Source organism: Schistocerca nitens, chromosome 6 (genome assembly GCF_023898315.1).
Source record: "Schistocerca nitens isolate TAMUIC-IGC-003100 chromosome 6, iqSchNite1.1, whole genome shotgun sequence".
Taxonomy (NCBI): domain Eukaryota; kingdom Metazoa; phylum Arthropoda; class Insecta; order Orthoptera; family Acrididae; genus Schistocerca; species Schistocerca nitens.
The window spans coordinates 382,608,802-382,633,136 of NC_064619.1; the positions used below are offsets into that span (position 1 = coordinate 382,608,802).

Here is a 24,335-nt window from a genome sequence, read left to right on the forward strand (position 1 = left end):
CTGTTGCTGGAGTCGTGAGCGGCAAGTGTAGTACAACATCTCGAAGTACATGTGTTATGCAGCAAGCGAAGAGCAAGACACTGTTTTCTGCGGCTGTTCTTGAACTCTGATTAGCGCATCTCTGATAAGAGAGATCTATTTGTGGCCTTTTATTAACCACCCAAACATCTTTCATAACAGAAACGCCAGACCGCGATACAATCTCTATATTAGCACAGTGAGGTATCTTATAGAATTTTTTTGAAATAATGAGACACAAAGAACTAACATTATTCCCTCTTTTAATGCAACGGATCTCGTTCAGTTCTGAGATTTACACGTCCATAATAGTAAAAAGCAAGTTTCTCTCAGCATGTATCAGTGGTCTGTGGTTTTTGGTTAGAGAGCGCTTAATTAGAGACATTCAATATCAATAACGTGCATGTAACATTTGGTCCATTTACGATTTCTACATTTTATTTTTCCATTATATTCAACAATTCCAATATACACTCCTGGAAATGGAAAAAAGAACACATTGACACCGGTGTGTCAGACCCACCATACTTGCTCCGGACACTGCGAGAGGGCTGTACAAGCAATGATCACACGCACGGCACAGCGGACACACCAGGAACCGCGGTGTTGGCCGTCGAATGGCGCTAGCTGCGCAGCATTTGTGCACCGCCGCCGTCAGTGTCAGCCAGTTTGCCGTGGCATACGGAGCTCCATCGCAGTCTTTAACACTGGTAGCATGCCGCGACAGCGTGGACGTGAACCGTATGTGCAGTTGACGGACTTTGAGCGAGGGCGTATAGTGGGCATGCGGGAGGCCGGGTGACGTACCGCCGAATTGCTCAACACGTGGGGCGTGAGGTCTCCACAGTACATCTATGTTGTCGCCAGTGGTCGGCGGAAGGTGCACGTGCCCGTCGACCTGGGACCGGACCGCAGCGACGCACGGATGCACGCCAAGACCGTAGGATCCTACGCAGTGCCGTAGGGGACCGCACCGCCACGTCCCAGCAAATTAGGGACACTGTTGCTCCTGGGGTATCGGCGAGGACCATTCGCAACCGTCTCCATGAAGCTGGGCTACGGTCCCGCACACCGTTAGGCCGTCTTCCGCTCACGCCCCAACATCGTGCAGCCCGCCTCCAGTGGTGTCGCGACAGGCGTGAATGGAGGGACGAATGGAGACGTGTCGTCTTCAGCGATGAGAGTCGCTTCTGCCTTGGTGCCAATGATGGTCGTATGCGTGTTTGGCGCCGTGCAGGTGAGCGCCACAATCAGGACTGCATACGACCGAGGCACACAGGGCCAACACCCGGCATCATGGTGTGGGGAGCGATCTCCTACACTGGCCGTACACCACTGGTGATCGTCGAGAGGACACTGAATAGTGCACGGTACATCCAAACCGTCATAGAACCCATCGTTCTACCATTCCTAGACCGGCAAGGGAACTTGCTGTTCCAACAGGACAATGCACGTCCGCATGTATCCCGTGCCACCCAACGTGCTCTAGAAGGTGTAAGTCAACTACCCTGGCCAGCAAGATCTCCGGATCTGTCCCCCATTGAGCATGTTTGGGACTGGATGAAGCGTCGTCTCACGCGGTCTGCACGTCCAGCACGAACGCTGGTCCAACTGAGGCGCCAGGTGGAAATGGCATGGCAAGCCGTTCCACAGGACTACATCCAGCATCTCTACGATCGTCTCCATGGGAGAATAGCAGCCTGCATTGCTGCGAAAGGTGGATATACACTGTACTAGTGCCGACATTGTGCATGCTCTGTTGTCTGTGTCTATGTGCCTGTGGTTCTGTCAGTGTGATCATGTGATGTATCTGACCCCCAGGAATGTGTCAATAAAGTTTCCCCTTCCTGGGACAATGAATTCACGGTGTTCTTATTTCAATTTCCAGGAGTGTATTCCATTATATCCAACATATATTATGTTGGATTATATTTAACTACAGAAGAGAAATGAGCATCCGGCAATGTTATTTTTAAAATTTAGTGAAGGTCTTTCCATAATTAACTACCACTACACAGTCTTACACCTGTACTTATCTTGCCACATAACTAGCATAGGACGCAGGATTCGTCGGATCCGGGAAGTAAGCAAATGTAATTTGGACTCAGCTACTGAACTTCATTTTATTCAATGAACAGCGCTCTTCAGCTCATGGCTCTTTCCCTGAGTGGCTCAATTTACTTGATAGAAGAGGCGCCAAGAAGACTCAGTTCTGAATCGGGCGGGTGGGAGAAGACATCTGCCGCAAACGAGTGTGTGTATGTGAGATAGAGGTGGCAGAGGGTAGAGTATGGACAAAGGGAGGGAGAGAGAGAGAGAGAGAGAGAGAGAACGCACTCCTTGTTATGGGCAAGCATCATGTTTGCAACAGATTGAAATGGGGACAAACCGACATTTAACACTGAACACGAAACGCGGGAAAAAGTTTGAAAGACAAACGACCGTATCATACCTCGACCATTACCTTGATTGATGGATTCTTTCAAGTTTTGCTCGTATCACCAACTACATTAAGGCAACGGAACACGTTCTACAACTCTTCGGTATTCGTTTTAATTTGCAGCATTGATATGAGAGAAAGCTCTATTGAAAAGCTGCAGTTTCACCAACGTAGGGATCGAGATATTCAGCAATATTTATTGCAGTGAGAGACATCACAGATTTAATTTTAGCATGTTTTGGAAGAGTATTGTTATCTGTGCTGAATAACTATCATATGTACTAGTGGAATATTTTTCATGGGCAATCTGGGGTCCCTAATGTAGCACTATCTTCTACTTCTCTGTTTTTTTTTTCAGTTTTATAATCTCTCAACGCGTAACAATTACCACTTACGAAATGCTCTGTTAAACAGGGTGACCCAATAGTCTGTCAACATTTAAAAATGTACTAATTCACGGAATAATGTAGGCAGAGAGTTGAAAATTGACACACATCCCTGAAATAACATAGGGTTCTACTGAAACCAAAAACGAGTTCAAAAACTGGTCGACAAATAGCGCTCGTCAACAATACGTCAGTGATGCTAGATGAGAATCGTCAATAAAATTTTCCGGAGAGATGGAGAGAGAGTCAGATCATATCTAGCCTGGGTGTTAAATATCTGGTGGAAGGTACGACTTCAACGCAAGCTGGCACTCCACCCCATACTTCTACACATGTGTATAATCTCTTGCACACATAGTTTGGCGGCGATCGTGTGCTGAACGGCCACGTCCATCATGCTTGAACTCCCAGGGCCCCACAGGTGTCAGTCCCTGCGATTATTGGCTGTGGGGCTATCTGCAGTGTCAAGTGTACCGCGATCGTCCGACCTCATTAGCAATGCTTAGGCAATATCCGACGGTAATGTCTCACCTTGCCGGCCCAAGTGGCCGAGCGGTTCTAGGCGCTACAGTCTGGAACCGCGCGACCGCTACGGCCGCAGGTTCGAATCCTGCCTCGGGCATGGATGTGTGTGATGTCCTTAGGTTAGTTAGGTTTAAGTAGTTCTAAGTTCTAGGGGACTGATGACCATAGAAGTTAAGTACCATAGTGCTCAGAGCCATTTGAACCATTTTTTTGTCTCACCTTACCTACTGATATGCCGTGCAGCACTGTTCATAACATTGTCACTCGGGTAAATGACAGCCGACATGTTGAGCATTTATTAGAAAGAACATCGGCATTGTAACTTCCTGGCAGATTAAAACTGCGTGCCGGACCGATATTAGAACTCGGGACCTTTACCTTTCGCGGGCAAGGGCACTACCAACTGAGCTATCCAAGCACGACTCACAATCCGTCCTCACAGCTTTAATTCCGCAAGTACCTCGTCTCCTACCTTCCAGACTTCAAGGAAGCTCATTTACCGACCTGGCAGAATAGTACTCCTGGAAGAAAGGATATTACGGATACGTGGCATTTCATGTCGTCGCATACTCCACTGCAGAGTGGGTATTCGTTGTAGATACAATCCCCCAGGCTATGGCTAACCCATATCTCCCTTCATCTCGAGGCAGGGAAAATCCCTGACCTCGCCGGCAATCGAACCTGGGACCCCGTGCGCGGGAAGCGAGAACGCTACCGCAAGACCACGAGCAAAGGGCAATATGCTGGTCGTTTTGTGCATTTCTGTGTCAATTTGTTACTTCTCTACCTATTTTATTCCTTGAAGTACTGAATTTTCAAATGTTTTCGACTTTTGGGTCACCCTGTATGTATGACTCCTGAAATTTTTGCTTTATTGCTTCGTCTTGTGTGTTTCTATAAACAACAAAACCTTCCCTTTGTTCTATGTTCTCTAATTCGGATTAAGCGTTCTACAGTTTTCTCAACTGAAGTTAATAGACTACTCAGTTCTGACCATTCCACAAATTCTTTTCACAACAGTGACTTCTCTGGGCTCCATTTTATCCTCATTCTCAATGTCACAACAATGAAATTTATAAGAATCGAAATGTGTAACATGTAAACTGCACAATAATGTTCTAACGTTTCATTGCCAATTTTCAGTTGATTCTTACTGAATATTACCATAAAATTCTGACAGTGGGACAGATCTGGCTGTTTATGTTAACTATTGCATCTGTTTCACTATCAATGGTTCGAAAAGCAGGCCATGTAGATTCTATGTCGGTTCCTTACCTCCGCCAAGTGAAGTAGAAGGATCAAATTCGTTCAGTTCTAGGTAAAGTCAGTTGCAAAAATATGTTCAAATGTGTATGAATACCTAAGGGACCAAACTGCTGTCATCGGTCTCTAGACTTACACACTACTTAAACTAACTTATGCTAAGAACAACACACACACCCATGCCCACGGGAGAACTCAAAAGTCAGTTGCAGATTTTTTATGTATTGAAAGTCCATAGTGGAAAAGAACTGAAGTATGTAGGATTCATGTCAATTCGTATTAAGAGGAGGCCTCTAGAATGTTCAAAAAGCAGCGCTGCATTTCACTTTTCAGTGTACGTCGTATGGGACAGACACTGAAATGGACATGTCAAAAATGAAGCGTTTATCAGTTTTCTTAATATAATTCTCGTAGAGAACGTGAAGATAAACTTACATTATTAATAGAACACAGAACACAAAGTAGACAATCACTACTTTCACATTACATAGTTCAATGTAGTGAGAAGGAATTCTTTTTATCTACAAAACTGACTGGATTACTTTGTATTTTAATTGCATTGGCTAGTTTCGGCTTGCTTAGACATCTTCGTATCTATAATACAGGAGGACACATTGCAACTACTAGCGTCATTTGGTACAAGTCGTTAATGACGAAATGAAGACGTACGCAGGCCAACGTCGATGGCATCAATTTGTCTTCTACATTGGACGTGAAAATGGTCTAATTTGACTGAAACTGGTAAATAAGAAAATGGGACTTAGACCGTTTTGTTCGCAAAATTATAATGTGTCACTGGTATCTCCTCCGACAAAACGCCGTTTTCTTGTAGAGGAATCTCTAATATGTGGTGCAATATATACCCACCAAGAAAAAGTTAAGCATATGATCGGTTCTCATATCTGGATATGAGGCAGAGGCGTTACATTGCATTTTTTGATAACATAGAAATTACACAACGGAAAGCTACACTAAATGTTTGCTTTGAACCAATTATGAAATGAAAAAGGAACATTGTTCGGAAAAACAAAAAATTGCAGTGTCCTACAGCATCAAAAAACATAAAACGATGTGTTCAGAGCATTATTTGATAATGTGTAGGTCCTCCACGAACTCTCAGGCATTCTTGAATGTGACGGGGCATGCTCAGTACCAACTGATTGGAGGCCTCTTGACCTATTGTCCCAATCCTCAGTAGCAACATTCCTGGTAGCTTCAATCGTTAATGGAGGATGCTGACGACTAGAAATCGCTCTTTTGAGCAAACTCCGTGGATGCACTATGCAATTCATATCCGGTGAGCACGCTGGCCAATCCATTCTTCGGGTGTCACGTCCTATCAGTTACCAACGAACACTGCTATCACGATGAGGTCGGGCGTTATCATGCTGTAGAGTGAACCCTTTCCCTACAGTCTCTGCAAAAGCAGTGACCATTGGTCGAAGACCGTTATTTTCATAAAATGCTGCACTCATATTGCCTTCAGTTGGAGCGAGTGGTGTGCGGCGGCCATACGTGATAGGAGAAAAAAAGCACTCCGTCATCAGGCCACATGCGGTCCACCCGGACCATCCGATCGCCTTGTCATTCTCAGCTGAGGATGCAAATACACTCCTGGAAATGGAAAAAAGAACACATTGACACCGGTGTGTCAGACCCACCATACTTGCTCCGGACACTGCGAGAGGGCTGTACAAGCATTGATCACACGCACGGCACAGCGGACACACCAGGAACCGCGGTGTTGGCCGTCGAATGGCGCTAGCTGCGCAGCATTTGTGCTCCGCCGCCGTCAGTGTCAGCCAGTTTGCCGTGGCATACGGAGCTCCATCGCAGTCTTTAACACTGGTAGCATGCCGCGACAGCGTGGACGTGAACCGTATGTGCAGTTGACGGACTTTGAGCGAGGGCGTATAGTGGGCATGCGGGAGGCCGGGTGGACGTACCGCCGAATTGCTCAACACGTGGGCCGTGAGGTCTCCACAGTACATCGATGTCGTCGCCAGTGGTCGGCGGAAGGTGCACGTGCCCGTCGACCTGGGACCGGACCGCAGCGACGCACGGATGCACGCCAAGACCGTAGGATCCTACGCAGTGCCGTAGGGGACCGCACCGCCACTTCCCAGCAAATTAGGGACACTGTTGCTCCTGGGGTATCGGCGAGGACCATTCGCAACCGTCTCCATGAAGCTGGGCTACGGTCCCGCAAACCGTTAGGCCGTCTTCCGCTCACGCCCCAACATCGTGCAGCCCGCCTCCAGTGGTGTCGCGACAGGCGTGAATGGAGGGACGAATGGAGACGTGTCGTCTTCAGCGATGAGAGTCGCTTCTGCCTTGGTGCCAATGATGGTCGTATGCGTGTTTGGCGCCGTGCAGGTGAGCGCCACAATCAGGACTGCATACGACCGAGGCACACAGGGCCTACACCCGGCATCATGGTGTGGGGAGCGATCTCCTACACTGGCCGTACACCACTGGTGATCGTCGAGGGGACACTGAATAGTGCACGGTACATCCAAACCGTCATCGAACCCATCGTTCTACCATTCCTAGACCGGCAAGGGAACTTGCTGTTCCAACAGGACAATGCACGTCCGCATGTATCCCGTGCCACCCAACGTGCTCTAGAAGGTGTAAGTCAACTACCCTGGCCAGCAAGGTCTCCGGATCTGTCCCCCATTGAGCATGTTTGGGACTGGATGAAGCGTCGTCTCACGCGGTCTGCCCGTCCAGCACGGACGCTGGTCCAACGGAGGCGCCAGGTGGAAATGGCATGGCAAGCCGTTCCACAGGACTACATCCAGCATCTCTACGATCGTCTCCATGGGAGAATAGCAGCCTGCATTGCTGCGAAAGGTGGATATACACTCTACTAGTGCCGACATTGTGCATGCTCTGTTGCCTGTGTCTATGTGCCTGTGGTTCTGTCAGTGTGATCATGTGATGTATCTGACCCCCGGAATGTGTCAATAAAGTTTCCCCTTCCTGGGACAATGAATTCACGGTGTTCTTATTTCAATTTCCAGGAGTGTAGGAGGGGCGTGTGGTCATCACACCGCTCTCCCGGTCGTAATGATGGTTTTCTTTAACCGGAGCCGATACTGTTCGGTCGAGTAGCTCCTCAACTGGCATCAGAAGGCTGAGTGCACCCCGAAAAAGGGCTACAGCGCATGGCGGCCCGAATGGTCACCCATCCCAGTGCGCGCCACGCCCGACAGCGCTTAACTTCCGTGATCTGACGGGAACTGGTGTATCCACTGCGGAAAAGCCGTTGCCTGGCCATACGTCATACCTGCCCAAAATACGATTGAGCCACCCTATTATTGGTTCATTGAGAGATGATTGCGTTCCCCTGTTCGCCTCCATAGGCGAACAGAGTTATCGTCAGAGTGCAAGCCTATTCGCACTTCGCCTGTGAGCAGCTTTATGGTCCATTCGTCTGGTGTTCAATTTTCATGTGATCTAGCACATCTTACACGAGCAGCCCTGCGATGTAGATGGAGTGGTGAAGTCTTCGACTTCTGACTGAGAGGTCTTCGACTGTCTTACGCCCCCATCATGAAGTCTGTTGCGAACAGTTTGGGTACCTACAATAAGCCCTGTGGGTTCTCAAAGTTAGTGGTGCAGAGTAGTCGCTGTCTTTGTTTGGTGTCGCCGTCAGATATCGTTACGTACCGGTCTGAGCTGTTCTAGTTTTGCGTGGACGGCCGCGCAATGTCGATTCACAATTTAATTCGTTTCCTGGAACTTGTTCCACAGTCTGGAGACAACGCTTTGATTAACGTAAACAATATTGGCACCATCGACTTGTCTCATGTTTTGTCCCATCAGTGTAATGATTTTGAAACTGTCTTCCATGGAGAGCTTGTTCCGAGACATTTCTGTTGCAGTACGAGGCACGCGGACAACTGCGCTTTCACATGAACTTCTACATCTTCATCTACATCCATACTCCGCAAGCCACCTGACGGTGTGTGGCGGAGGGTGCCTTGAGTACCTCTATCGGTTCTCCCTTCTATTCCAATCTCGTATTGTTCGTAGAAAGAAGGATTGTCGGTATGCCTCTGTGTGGGCTCTAATATCTCTGATTTTATCCTCACGGTCTCTTCGCGAGATATACGTAGGAGGGAGCAATATACTGCTTGACTCTTCGGTCAAGGTATGTTCTCGAAACTTCAACAAAAGCCCGTACCGAGCTACTGAGCGTCTCTCCTGCAGAGTCTTCCACTGGAGTTTAGCTATCAACTCCGTAACGCTTTCGCGATTACTAAATGTTCCTGTAAAGAAGCGCGCTGCTCACCGTTGGATCTTCTCTATCTCTTCTGTCAACCCAATCTGGTGCGGATCCCACACTGCTGAGCAGTATTCAAGCAGCAGGCGAACAAGCGTACTGTAACATACTTCCTTTGTTTTCGGATTGCATTTCCTTAGGATTCTTCCAATGAATCTCAGTCTTGGATCTGCTTTACCGACGATCAACTTTATATGATCATTCCATTTTAAATCACTCCTAATGCGCACTCCGAGATAATTTATGGAATTAACTGCTTCCAGTTGCTGGCCTGCTGTATTGTAGCTAAATGATAAGGGATCTTTCTTTCTATGTATTCGCAGCACATTACACTTGTCTACATTGAGATTCTATTGCCATTCCCTGCACAATGCGTCAATTCGCTGCAGATCCTCCTGCATTTTAGTACAATTTTCCATTGTTACAACCTCTCGATATACCACAGCATCATCCGCAAAGAGCCTCAGTGAATTTCCGATGTCATCCACAAGGTCATTTATGTATATTGTGAACAGCAACGGTCCTACGACACTCCCCTGCACACCTGAAATCACTCTTACTTCGGAAGACTTCTCTCCATTGAGAATGACATGCTGCGTTCTGTTATCTAGGAACTCTTCAATCCAATCACACAATTGGTCTGATAGTCCATATGCTCTTACTTTGTTCATTAAATGACTGTGGGGAACTGTATCGAACGCCTTGCGGAAGTCAATAAACACGGCATCTACCTGTGAACCCGTGTCTATGGCGCTCTGAGTCTCGTGGACGAATAGCGCGAGCTGGGTTTCACACGACCGTCTTTTTCTAAACCCATTCTGATTCCTACAGAGTAGATTTATAGTCTCCAGAAAAGTCATTATACTCGAACATAATACGTGTTCCAAAATTCTACAACTGATCGACGTTAGAGATATAGGTCTATGGTTCTGCATATCTGTTCGACGTCCCTTCTTGAAAACGGGGATGACCTGTGCCCTTTTCAAATCCTTTGGAACTTACTTTTGGTGTGCTGCGTTTGTTTACAATTGTTTACTCTCCGTGACTGCACGGCACCTAGTGAAGCACAGTGGCAACGACGAACGAGTTCGCATTATGTAAATACAAACAGTTAGAACTCTGAAACACAAAAATCATAAGTCGGCTATTTCGTACACAGGTGGCGTACACGTCTTTGGTACGCTTAGATTATAACAATTTGGCATCAGATAAGACGTATGTGCACAAATACAAAAGCGAAATTCAAGAGAGAAAGCAGTTTGTTAAGTAGAGACTTTGTAGGACGGGATAAGGTAGAAACAAAGGAAATACTGTGAGCAGCTCCATCTGGGAATGTATGCAGAGTCCTCGAGGAGTGGACAAGCTGGTAGGAAGATCCGGGGCACCATCTCGTCGCTTGTTGATCTAGCCCCAAGCAGGTGGATGAAGAGTACGTACGTACACACGCACACACACACACACACACACACACACACACACACACACACACACACACACTATTGACGCGAGCAGAGTGGTGCACGCCGGCAGAGACAGGACGGTGCGACGTGAGTGGCGGAAGGCGAACGAAGTTAGCGGTAGGCCGGGACGGCGGCAGACGGATGGGGCGCAACTCACCCAAGTCCCGCTAAGTGGCTAATGGCTCCTGCAGGGTGCGCCACCCCCGCGGCACTCACGAATAATTCACTCGGCTGAGCTGGAGCAGGTGGCGGGCAGAGCTCACGCCGGCCAAATTGTTTCCTTCCCCCTGCTCGCACTGGCCACGCCGAGATTTCTCGTCCACATTTGCACCGTTCCACCAGCAGACCCTCAGAACTACAGTCGAGACAAGAGTAACAGTTCTGCTATTTAAAACAGATTTAACATATTGTTTATTTTTGATTCCAAATCGTACAATTTCTTTTTTACAGCATGCCCGATTTTGACCTCCGTGGATCATCTTCTGAATTTCGTAGTTGTATCAGCAGTCCCTCGTGTCAGTATCAATACCACACCACGGTACTACAGAATACTGCAGTGGTTCTCATAGAGATACGACGGATTTAGGGTCCCTATCAGGTCGGATTGAGGGAGGACATAGAAGGAATTCAGAGGCGGGCTGCTAGATTTGTTACTGGTAGGTTTGATCATCACGCGAGTGTTACGGAAATGCTTCAGGAACTCGGGTGGGAGTCTCTGGAGGAAAGGGGGCGTTCTTTTCGCGAATCGCTACTATGGAAATTTAAAGAACCAGCATTTGAGGCTGACTGCAGTACAGTTTTACTGCCGCCAAGTTATATTTCGCGGAAAGACCACGAAGATAAGAGAGATTAGGGCTCGTACAGAGGCATATAGACAGTCATTTTTCCCTCGTTCTGTTTGGGAGTGGAAGAGGGAGAGAAGATGCTAGTTGTGGTACGAGGTACCCTCCGCCACGCACCGATTTATGGATTGCGGATTATGTATGTAGGTGTAGATTGCTGACGCTACTACACAGAAGTGAATGTGTTCCACGAAAATGGAAACTGGTCATGCTGTAAAAAAATAGTGCAACTATAGTTGAAGTCACGAACGATAGCGGTCGAGTTTAGGCTTGTTCTGCGCACCTACGTCACACATCCTCCGATAGCCAATAGACGTTCAGTAGTGTTCTGACCGCTCTGTTCTGATTTCCTTGGCTAATTTGAGCATTAAACATGATTGTAGCGATTTGTTTAGCGAAGTTTTATTCCATTTGTTGCGAGTTGTCATCGCTGATGATTGTGGTAAGTGATTAATTCCACATAAGCAAGGGAGAGACGTAATTTGCAGGATATACGCTTTCTTCAAACGGAGAGCACGCTCATGCTTGGAATCACCAACAATGCAATCCTCATCCGTGATTCGACGTGCGCGAAACGCCATCGTTCGTGTATCGGACTATAGTACTGAAAAGTAAACGACATATCAAAACATTTTAATCCGTAGGAACACTAACATTTGTAAAACAGGTCGCTGTTCATAAATTATTTTACGTCTGCATCTATGTAATTACTTCGGAATTCACTCTCAAGTGTAATTACTTGACACTGTCATAAAGAGAGAAATCTTTTTGTCATTGTAAAAAGGCTTCCCTAATAGAAGTTTTACTACCCAGATCGCAGTTAATAGGAATCATAATTACTGACATACTACATTTACCCAGTAAATGACTGTATAATATAATCGCTTAAACGAGGTTCTAGCCCTCTACACCACACACCATGAGGTCTAAATGACCCAGACTTCGTGTTACATACCTTACTGTCCTATACAAAACATTAAGTAGTACTTGCTTTTCATTCTTACAACTTTTATATTCACTTAATCCTTGTATTATACACGTTTCTAAGGGTTGTTTGTTGTGTTCGTATTATTATCCACGTTAGTACACTACACGCTATTACCAACACCTTGGATTACTTGTCACGTCCTTATACGTTACACGTAACTCTTCAGCATGTAAATCTGTATTGTAGATTGGCTTTCTCTACATTTATATGTTGCACTTAATGTTTTAAATTATTATCACCTTGTGTACATACTTAACCTTTTTTACGTTTTAGTTTACATTCTGCACATTAGTTAAGCGACAGTGGTAAACTTTACATCAGTTTTATGAAGTGTAATGACTAATTTTTACTTAGCGCTTTAGGTAAATTCGCACATTGGCATAGCCCAGTTAAGACTTTTATGACACGTAACATACTTTACCGCACCTCACGTAGTAATCACGTTAATAGCTTTAATACAGTTGTTAAGAGTCTTTTCGCATTGTCTGACTTTGGTTTGTTGTTGTTATTCCAATCTTGCTGCACCTGGTATAAATGTTCAAAATGGCTCTAATGACTAGAACTACTTAAACAGGGACTCATGACCTTAGCAGTTAAGTCCCATAAGATTTCACACACACAACTACTTAAACCTAACTAACCTAAGGACAACACCCACAACCATGCCCGAAGCAGGATTCGAACCTGCGACTGCGGCAACAGCGCGGTTCCGGTCTGAAGCGCCTAAAGCCGCTCGGCCAGGAATAAATTTTGACCACTTATAATTACAGCTCTAGCCTCTGCACATAATGTGAATATTATGGGACACACGATTATCCTCCTCATACAGTTCCCCTATCACCTCACAGATTTTGTAATTGTATCACGCCATGTATCTTAACATGCTTTATTTATGCATTCATATAAAGGTGTATAAGTATATGTTGTTACAACTGTATTTTAGCTTCAAATTGTCTTATCCCTTGATCCTGGCACGCCTTTCCAAACATAACGAAAATGTAAATTATTTTCACTAAATAGTTTTCAATTTGTATGATCGTAAATAAAAAGTTACTGTGTGCTTTATAATGTTGCAACAATTTTGTAAGTTTGTTGTTGATGTAAGCAAATGATTCAGTTAATATATAGCTTGACTGCTGGCACCTGATGGTACTTTGTAGTATTACGTAGTCCTTTTTGAAAACTTTCTGGCAGTAAGGAGCCGGTAATCAACATACATATATCTCACCGTAGTGGATGTGCTCTATCTGACATATTTGACAGCTATGTTCGTTGGTGATACAGTTATGGATTTCATTTTAGTGTACACTGAGTTGCACAGGAATGTCTTTTCTGTGAGGTAACATATTTTAGTCTGTGACTGTGGAGTCACGCACGATCAACTTTTCTAGCACTTTCTTCTCCGCAATATTTTTGATTTCTCAATTTACCTCCATGTTTTCAATGGCCAGGAGGCAATGTGCCACGCGTAGGGACTTAGTAATTCACGTATGCGAAGGTATGTCAAGCTGAGTTAACGTTTTTCGAAGCTACGTACGGTAATTCTAAACCTCCTAATATGTTTGTAATACATCCACATCTGAAGATAGCAATATAACTTTGCTGAAGGATTTGGAAGATGGTTCAAATGGCTCTGAGTACTATGGGACTTAACTTCTCAGGTCATCAGTCCCCTAGAACTCAGTACTACTTAAACCTAACTAACCTAAGGACATCACACACGTCCATGTTCGAGGCAGGATTCGAACCTGCGACCGTAGCGGTCGCGCGGCTCCAGACTGTAGCGCCTAGAACCGCTCGGCCACATCGGTCGGCTATTTGGCAGATGGTTCATAGACCCACTTTCACATAATTTCTCGAACGTTTAGCTCCACTTGGGAAAACTAAACACTTAAATCTTTTAGTGCGAGCCCTGATATCTTTTATCATTGTCGTTTGTTCGTACGTAAAAGAAAAAGAGCTTGTCCAGGTCCTGAAGCCCAAGAGATATTGACTGGCCTCCATTTAATCCTCTGCCACGCGACGTCATTCAGGTACGGTATGAAAATGCATGAGGTCAGAATACCACTCTTACGGCCCTTTTGTCGAATTTCCATACCTTGGATTCGCTACTTATAATAAAGTAGCCCTCAATTGGGATCATGAGGCTAAATGTACCCTGAACCAATTCTCCCACGAAGGAAAAGTGCTTGTCAGTACTGGGATTCGAACCAAGCTCCTTTGTATTGCAGTCATCTAAGCTGACCACAAGGCTATGAAGGCGGACTTTGCCTCTATGTAGATGGGAGTAAACAAAACATTTGCGTCCATTTCTCCTGGGTGGGCACCACAGCCTTCAGAATTTTTAAGAAAAAAAATTGTTCCACTGCAATATATTTTAAGCCTGTCCTCTACTAAGGAAGAAGGAAATATTATTAAAATTACTAACCCGAGCGTGTCTCGTTCTTAGATGCATCTAAAACAGTAACATATCTTGAAATTAAATGAAAGTTACATTAGAAAAACGTGTAAAATTGTACTGGTTGTGTTTTCTCAAGAACGGTAACTACGTGTAACAGATTTGGATATATCATCCTCTAGAAATAAAAGTCGCGTGGGGTCAGCACGATTGTCTAAGTGAATGATCCGAAATAAAGAACGCTTAAAGTGATAGTGTTTACGACAACTACAGTATTATAAAACAATTAAAAAGTCACATATATACGGCAACAACGAGAAGACAAACCTTGCGATGCATCGCCAACAAGCCAGGTCTACACACAGATATTGAAGGTGCCGCTGTATTTGTAGAAAAATGTGGGCGGGAGAAATGGCAACTGTCAGTCAAAGAGTGTATAGACAAGGATCGTGCAGTACAATCGATATACTAATTGAAGTACACCTTTCATTGTACACTAACAGTTACATGGAAGACACGAGATTATATCACATTAATATTTATGAAACGGTGTCATATACAATACACCATCGTGGAACGATGTTCTTTCGATAATACACTGGCATTCGGAGAAGAAATTTTGTGATTAAAATTTATTTAAAACATCCTGCCACAACGAAACACACCTCTGTTTTTAATTATTGTTAACCCAGCAATATTCGTGACACTACACCGCTATAACAAAATACCAGCTGCCTTTCTCTGATCTACCCTGCTTGGTAAGGAGCCTATACCGTGGAACAATATTACCGAGGGGGACGGGACGGGGGAGGGGGGGGGAGACGTACTGGCATAGTGCAGGCAGTCCCTTCGGTTGTATTTTGAATCTCCTAAGATCTCCGTCAGTAAAACGCAGACTTTGGTTCACGTTCTCCGTAATGCTTTCTATATGTTATCGTTCCAATTTAGATTGTTTATAATTCTAATTCCTAGGTATTTTGTTGTATCTAGAACGTTTAAAATTGGGATTTCTGTAGTCTAACGAAAATTTAATCGATTTTGTTTAATGTTCATGAGACACCTCACACTTTATTGCTTAAGATAAATTGGCAATTTTAGCAGCAAGCAGATATATTGTCGAAATAATTTTACCATTCGATTTGCTCTTATTATGACTTTAATTGTATCATTTGCAAACAATGTTGGAGGACTGCACAGGGTTGATGCCAAATCGTTTACATAGATTAAGGACAACAGAGGATCCATAAGACTTCCTCCCGGGGTACTGTAGACATCACTTAGATTATACTGGACAACTTCCCGTTAACTGCTCCGAACTGTGGTCGTTATGATGGGAAATCACGATTGTAGTGGCACAACCGAGACGGTAATCCATAGGCAAGTAATATTATTAGGAACTGCTTGTAAAAAACCGTGTCAAAAACTTCCTAGAAAGCTGGCAACATGGATACAACTTCAGATCCCCAACCGATAGCACTCGTTTCTTCATTCTCGCATAAAGCAATGTGTGAGGCCAAGTTAAACTGCTTGAAACCCACAAATACGAAAAAAATGGATACTCAATGATACTCACATGCAAGTGCGTTTTTCCATTCAACGCACTAAGTTAGGACTTGTGTCGAATTACGTGTATCAGCGTCTATGGCATATAACTATAGAACAGTCTACAAAAGTACGCACACATACTTTCCGTAGTCATGCAACTTGTATTTTGTTCAAGTTTTTTACAGTTATTATCTCAACATCAATCGGATATTACTACAACTTCAAGACGAAGGACTATGCATTTCTATCCACAGTTCGGAAAGGAATTTTATATTTTGGTGCAATCTATTCAACGCGTTACTAGCGGACATGAGGCTGGAACAGAGAATTTCCCAACGTACAAAAATAAAGGTGTAGTGTGTGAGCTACTCACATAATCTATGAGATTTTTTGGACTGAGGGATATAAACTGCGTTTAACACTAACGTTCATATTAAACAAGCCGTCACTTTCCCAATGTATATAGACCCGATAGTGTTGCATCCACTGCTACGTGACCACCTAGTCTCAATCAATTAATAAAAGCATCGAAATAGCGTAAGAGGAACAAAAAGAGGTTTACGGCCACATCAGCCACTTTGCCACTAATGTGCGTACAAAAATAATGTAGAAGTAATCCAATTAATATTAATATTAGCATATATACTCTGGTTCCAGTTTGTTGTTAGTATACTTTACAGCAAAAGCCAAATGAGGCTGCTTTTGGCAAATTCAGTATAACTTTATTCGTTCGACATCCCAGAACGCTTTTATGGCGGGATTAACGGAACACGATAAATGACTGAAAAATTAATGAATGAGGAAATGAATGACAATCAGACCTACGTCGAATGAAACATCATTCTTCAAACAGAAATGAAATTTAAACAGAAATATCTAGTAATTGAACCCAAGAAGTTATTAGTTGTACTTTTTTCCCAAGTTGAACCGGAATTGTCAGCTTCTGTTTCCGAATAATATTCCTCTTTATTATTGATGTAAAAGAAAGCACTGATATCTCTGGATATCTACCGGGGACATGAACCTGTTAACGATAACTGATTCGGTATCTATAGTCCGGCCAAGAGGACAGTTACAGCGGAATAATAAAATAAGCTGTCATGTAGCGGACCGAACATTTAGCATTTAATAATAAAACGTAGTTTAAAAAATTAATTCGAGGTTTCGTTTCAGCTCATGCTCGACTTTAACGGACTCGTTGACCATTTCATAAAAGGCGATTCCATCACAGAAATTATTCTACACATCACTAGCACATAGTTCGTGGGGTAAACAGACGTAATACTAAACTGTAAGAGTAAGACATGTTGTGGGGGAACATACGTTTCACTATTCGTTGTGTTTAACAAAACAAAAATACGAAAATACCGTTTTTTTGCCTTTACGGTTGCTGTCGATAAACAAATATGAGACAACACAGGATAGTGATGGTCGCATTTAGCAGAACAATGGATGCGCTGCGGTGATGAAAAAGCACAAGTGCTTGGAGCGGACTACCAGTGGAATCTCACCATATGCGACGAGTATGTTGTGATATCGATATCGTGACGCACTGGAAACTGGGGCATGTGCGAATATGATCCTTGGGTACCACATTACTCGTATGGCTTTCAGGCAGTCAACAATGACTGAGATGGACTCTACTGAAGTTTCGTGTATTTTTAAAAATCTCACGCAGCTTCAAACGTAAGAAAGTTTTATGCTCTCATACTAAATGCTTTCATTTTCCGGAACGTTGTTAGTTGACGCGTTCCATGTACTAAGAGTTAGCCACCATATTTGATATGTTCTGGCACTGTCCTCTCTTCTTGAGTTGCAAGGCTGTTTTTTCAGGTTGCATATCACCGACTCCGCCCCTTGTAGTGTTGGTCTTTTCGCTTCAAAAGTAATCCTACACATAAAAACACAACATATAATTTATCTGTTGGTAAACTACTTTAATCTGAGGTATATCTGCCTACCACAATTCAGAATTACTATGGAACAAGCATCACGCTAATGTGAAGTAAACACATATTGAACAAATGTCTTTTCCGGCATACGTATAACGTTACTTTATAACAATGACATTAACTGTGCTTACCACCTTAGCTCCTGTTTGTATGGAACCTAACGGTTTAAAGTCAAAATAAAATACATATAGACCAACAACGCAAAACGCTTCGTACATAATCTACCTTTGCTTCACGTTTGACGCCAGTCAGAAGAAGAATACTTCGAGTATGACATGCAGGTTCCTCACAAAGTAGTATTATTTTATCAGCAGACACATTATATACGACTCTCCCGCAATTTAATGTCCAGAGGACGACATAGTAAAGGATGAAAACTCGCTTGGCAAAGCGGGAACCTCATCAGTGTTGAGCTGACAGCAACAGAACGGTAGGGGATAGGTGCAGATTCTCGGAAATATTCCGTATAATTGTACCATCTTGATAGAAAACAAATCGACAAATGCAACACAACAAATGTAACACTAAAATACAAATACTTTACACACTGTTCAAAACACTATGTGTCACGTATGTCATTTAATGCGCACCATGCAGTCGCTGAAACACTAAATGCGAACTTTGGAATTTATATGGTTGCAAGCCTGGTTTGAACGATGGAGAGACAAGAAGCAGTAACAAAAAAAGCCAGTGTAATATCTACAAATTCAGTTTTGTCATTGTCATTAATTTGATAAAATTGCAATTTAAAAAAAAAAAAACAAACAGAAAAACGTTGCCCAAAAAATATCCGTAAATGAGAAATAATCTAAAATACATTATATGAAGCTACATAACTACGTCAGTGCACTAAGGAATATACAGAATTATAACATATTTATTATAACATACTTATAATACGCAAGCTTATAATACACATCAATGAAAAACTACAGCAAAATAAAAAATAATTAAGAATGATTTCATTCAGCATGCACACAATTCAAGATTCGGCAGATAATAATGATCAATCATCAGTATGCAACAGTAATTGCTGTTAAATATGCAGAACGCATAATTTTGATATGCTGAGTGGAAAGTAAAATAATGATTGTACGAAGCGTTTTTGAACAGGCACGCTAAACCACTGGAATGGATCAGTATTTTTCTAATCTACATGCAAATCGCTAACTTACGTAAACAAATACGTAATCGCTAGGTTTGATTTTCTAATGTAACTATCTGGAGAAATGAGTGCTCTCAGCTATCGTAGGAACTCATCTTGTTTGGAGTGAAATTCAGTTTAGTGTGTCTATATTCAATAGTGGTTACGGTTCACTGCTCGGAGTTGCATGCTTTATATCAAAACAGCAGTTGAATTAACATAGCATGGGACGAATCTTTCGTGTCAGACGTAAAAAAAAAGAATTGTAGAAAGGGAAGAGACTTCTAATGTATACGAAACTCGATACGAAAGTCTAATAGATAATAGTTTCATTTTTATTCGGTGTGAAACATTGACCTGCGGTCAGACTGCAATAGAAACATCAGACTACTGCTGCGTCACAAAAACGCACAATTTGTATTTTGAATGTTAACGTTTAACCATCTCTTCTAGTCCAAAATCGACGAGTTACGTCTCATTTATCTTACATAGTTGATATCTGATATAAGTTACACGATTTAGAGAGACAGAGGATATCTTTTGAGTATTACTTACAACGACCGCAAGGAGGAGCATGTTTCGTTTCTTATGATATATGGTAGACGCTGAAAGTGCGCTAGAGTCCCTTCCCTCCCACCCCCCCCCCCCACCCCCCTCCCACAAACACACACACCCCCATTTCGTGGATGTTGTTCACTATTACGTCATATTCCTTACGTATCTCCTACTTCGATCTAAGAATTTGCTGTTAGAGATAGTTCCATGCCACTTCTTCCATCTAAAATCTATAGAGTCTACGTTATGGCTGGCCAAGAGGACAAATGGATGTTTCGCCGTTCATTAACGGAGCAATTTCAGTCGTTGTGCGTAATTATAATTACTTTTCACTGAACGCAACTTATCTAGAGGAACCGAAATCTATTTAGTTGGTAGCTTTAGAGTAATACAGTAATGAATGACGTGAAGAAAGAATTTCTCACACTTCGCCTCTGTAGATTATCAAACGCGTGGTTACCGCATATAGGAACAGGTGTGATACGGAATCAAAGCCATTTCAGAAATCTAAGCACCCATATAGTCTTTACTGTGAATTCGTGGTTAGAACTAAAAGTAGCTTTGGGTGCAATTCAAGAAAATGAGTAATTACTAAAAAAGTAAATGGCGCAGTAGATAACATCCGTTATCCTTGGTTACTGTTCGTCATCAAAGAGGTGCGAACAATATGTAGAGATTGTAAAATCCAGGAGGGATTGTTTATTGTAAGTTTCTGTGTTGACTGATAATTGTAATTAAATGCAAAATACTGTATTATTCGAGGGGATCCGTGCGATATTTTCGCACTTTTATAGTTTTACACAATGCCAGTATTTGGAATGAGTGCAGTTGTGGGGATGAAGAGAACCATCTTTAAAAATAAACCGAAGTATGTGAAATACTAATCCTGAATTTATGATATATCCTTGTATTTACATATCAAGGCACATACGTTTGAACGAAATTCAATCGCAGTAAGCACGTTAGACCGTCATAGCAATTCATGGTGACAATGACAAATGAGTTTGTCATTTTGGAGAGTATATTCGTTTAGAAAAGTTAACCTGTACCACAGGCAGAGACAATGGACTACCACAGTGGTCACGGTTATTATATGTGACAATGGTGTACACAAATTATCCAGTTAATAAATGTGGTGTCACGGCTAGACACCACACTTGCTAGGTGGTAGCTTTAAATCGGCCGCGGTCCATTAGTACATGTCGGACCCGCGTGTCGCCACTGTGTGATCGTAGACCGAGCGCCACCACACGGCAGGTCTAGAGAGACTTACTAGCACTCGCCCCAGTTGTACGGACGACATTGCTAGCGACTACACGTACGAAGCCTTTCTCTCAATTGCCGAGAGACAGTTAGAATAGCCTTCAGCTAAGTCCATGGCTACGACCTAGCAAGGCGCCATTAACCATATCTGGAGAGAGTCTCACTTGTATTATCAAGAGCGATGTACCGCAGAAGTGAATAAAAGTTAAGTATACGAGAAGCTCCGTTCTTTTCTTTATAGCATTCATAAAGTATCCTGTTTCAGACTTAACGCAAGACGGCGTGAGTTGACGCGTGCCCTTTCGGCTACTTCTCAGTGTGGCGTAGCAAGCTTGTTACGCCACAACAATAAATACTTTAAAACAAATAAAATGGTATGTGCAGTAAGATGTAATGAAAAAGGAGTCTCTTATTCATTATTAATAAGTTATCGTCGTAAAATATAGCTTTGAAGCTGGGAATCCATGATACTTTCCCGCCTATGGTAATTATGAGTCTCTTTAATGTTAAAATTTTCCACAGACAGTAAATATGAGCGCAGAATCGGTATGCAGTGTCAGAAGTCTGTTAAGAAAACCTTTCTAACAATGCCTCACTCATCCCTGTAAGATCGCTGTGTGTTGAGAAAAAGAAAAGGTGACTTGAGAAAGACATGTATGATCGCGTATCGATATTCTGGAGCTCGTATGTTAGGCGACTGCACAGTGGCTAATATGTCACAGGTGTTACTTGTAGCAATGAATATCGATCTAAGAAAATTAGATGCGATTATGATCCGCGGGGAAGGCATCAGTGGAGATATTCTTCCAGTTATCAAGTCAACGGTGAAAGAATTTTATTATTAAAGTATAATCTGTATATTTCTTGGATACTTCCTCTTCATAAAATGCTCACAAGCATTGGTAGCACAAGAGTGACTTAAGTAAAATGCGTGATCTATAACGAGTGTGTGACACTACAACAGGTATCAACCAGTGGGAGACGTCAAACTGTGTGTCATGCACTCCGAAAAGAATTATCCATGAAAATCCGTGGACAAAACTTGCGATAGGTCGATCACGGTGACTTCCAACTTGAAAATATGGATGAGGATTAATAATTCCATACAGTCTGAGACCGGTAATATATGTAGTATTATAGATACCTAAGTAGAAATGTGGGCACAGCACTATGTTTAACATTCTTCTGACCTGCAATCATTCACTCACACTAACAAAAGATGTAGCCGTAGCTGTTGTTTGTGGCTCAACACGCCATTATATTAAATATGAGCATAATATTTGTTAAACGAAGTATCACAACCATAGCATTGAAACAATGTGTTGCAACTCGAAGCCGTTATTTTAATCACTACGTTCGCCGCCCAAGAGCTAACATGTTCACGTTTACAGGCAGCAGGAACGAGCTACAAAATGGTACACTGGAACAGTCTTTGGGGAATTTGGTGTTGGTTATGTGTCAAGAGAAGGAGAGTTACAGTTATCATTTATGAAGTAAGCGAAATTTACGTTTCGATAGCCAAAAAGTGCCACCCACCGTATAGATTTGTAGATCATATATTCCTGATATCTGATACAAGGTAAAACCCGACTTGCAATAAATGAATTATTCTGGGAGACTCCAACTGGAATTACCGAGCGAGTTGGCGCAGGGGTTAGCATAATGGACACGCATTCGGGAGGACAACGGCTCAAATCCGCTTCCAGCCATCCACACTGAGGTTTTCCGTGATTCCCATAAATCGCTCTAGGTAAATGCCAGAATAGTTCTTCCGAAAGGACGCGGCCGATTTCTTTCTCAATCCTCGACGCAATCCGAGCTTGTGCTCCGTCTCTAATGATCTAGATGTCGACAGAACGACAAACCCAATCTTCCTTCTTTCCTTCTCCCAACTGGAATTACAAGATAAGGTTTTCGGAATATCCGTGTAAAATACAAACTACTACGAAAAACGGTAAATTTTAATCCTACATATTGAGTCTTGGGTGTTCAACAGATAATACAAGAACTTACTAGTAGCAATATATTGGGCTCCTAAGGGTACCATCACGAATTATTCTTCTTTAACAGAGTGTTCACGGCTTCGCTACCTATTTTGGAAACACACACATGACAAAATAACTCATATAACGTTTAACAGCATCGTTCCGCCCTCATTTCATTTTAGACAGTAGTTTTCGGGACGGATTGGAGTGTTCGTTTGTTTTCTTTGATCTTTGTTGGAAACATTTGATGAGTTAGACTCTACTTTAGTATTTGGTCGACGCCAACATTAGAGATGGTCCAGTCAATATCCTTTTGATAAACAGGAATCATGTTATAACGTCGACTGAAATTATACGGGATTTCACAGTCCACATACATCCCATTAACACAGGTAAAATATGAAACGCACTTCTTAGAACGCGTTTCCAGTTAACTTATAGTCTCAAATTGGTAAAACTAATATAGCTTTCTTTCCATAACATGATGCTGCATCAAACAGATTTTAGGAGTCTATGACATATCGGAGCTAATTGCCCGAAATTTTTGAGGGCTTTTCTCTTGGAGAACAGCGGTATCTTTTTTTTTTTTTTTTTTTTTTTTTTTTCAAAATCGTTCAAATGGCTCTGAGCACTATGGGACTTAACTTCTGAGGTCATCAGTCCCGTAGAACTTAGAACTACTCAAACCTAACTAACCTAAGGACATCGCACACATCCGTGCCCGAGGCAGGATTCGAAACTGCGACTGTAGCAGTCGCACGGTTCCAGACTGAAGCGCCTAGAACCGCACGGCCACACAGGCCGACAGTATTTTTATGACTTAAAAATGAAAATGAACAGTAAAAACAGCAACAAAAATCTTCTTATGAGGTTACCGGTCTCGGTTTGTTTTAGACCATCTTCAGAGCTCACACCAGGGTTGTACATGCTGCCTGCTTCGTTCACAGCCACGGTTTATCATACTGGTGCGAGGTCTCAAGATGATCTAAAACAGACCTTAGGGTACTCTCATAAGAAGAGGTTTGTTGCGGTTGTGACTTTTCTTTTTCATTTGTAACTAACTGTCAGACATTAAAATATTATAGAAAGAAGGTCTCCGTTCTTATGGGAACGAGTTTACTGTAGTAGCCTCGGTCGGATAAAATATGTTCCTTTACAAATTTTGAACACTACATGTTCTAATTTTTTGTTCCGTATCGGACAGACTGTAAATACCATCATATTGTATCTTTAGAGTAACATTAAAGTAACCTGTTAGTCACAAATTTTTCGCCCCGTCC

At 42.9% G+C, this 24,335-nt stretch overlaps 1 protein-coding gene and 1 pseudogene across 1 annotated transcript in view; both read right to left on the reverse strand.

Moving 5' to 3' along the window:
• LOC126263075 (hemicentin-2) overlaps positions 1–24,335 on the reverse strand; it is a 2,049,386-nt gene that overhangs the window by 2,015,046 nt on the left and 10,005 nt on the right. The gene's annotated exons all lie outside the window — the stretch shown is intronic.
• LOC126264027 (5S ribosomal RNA) lies at positions 7,791–7,908 on the reverse strand (annotated as a pseudogene).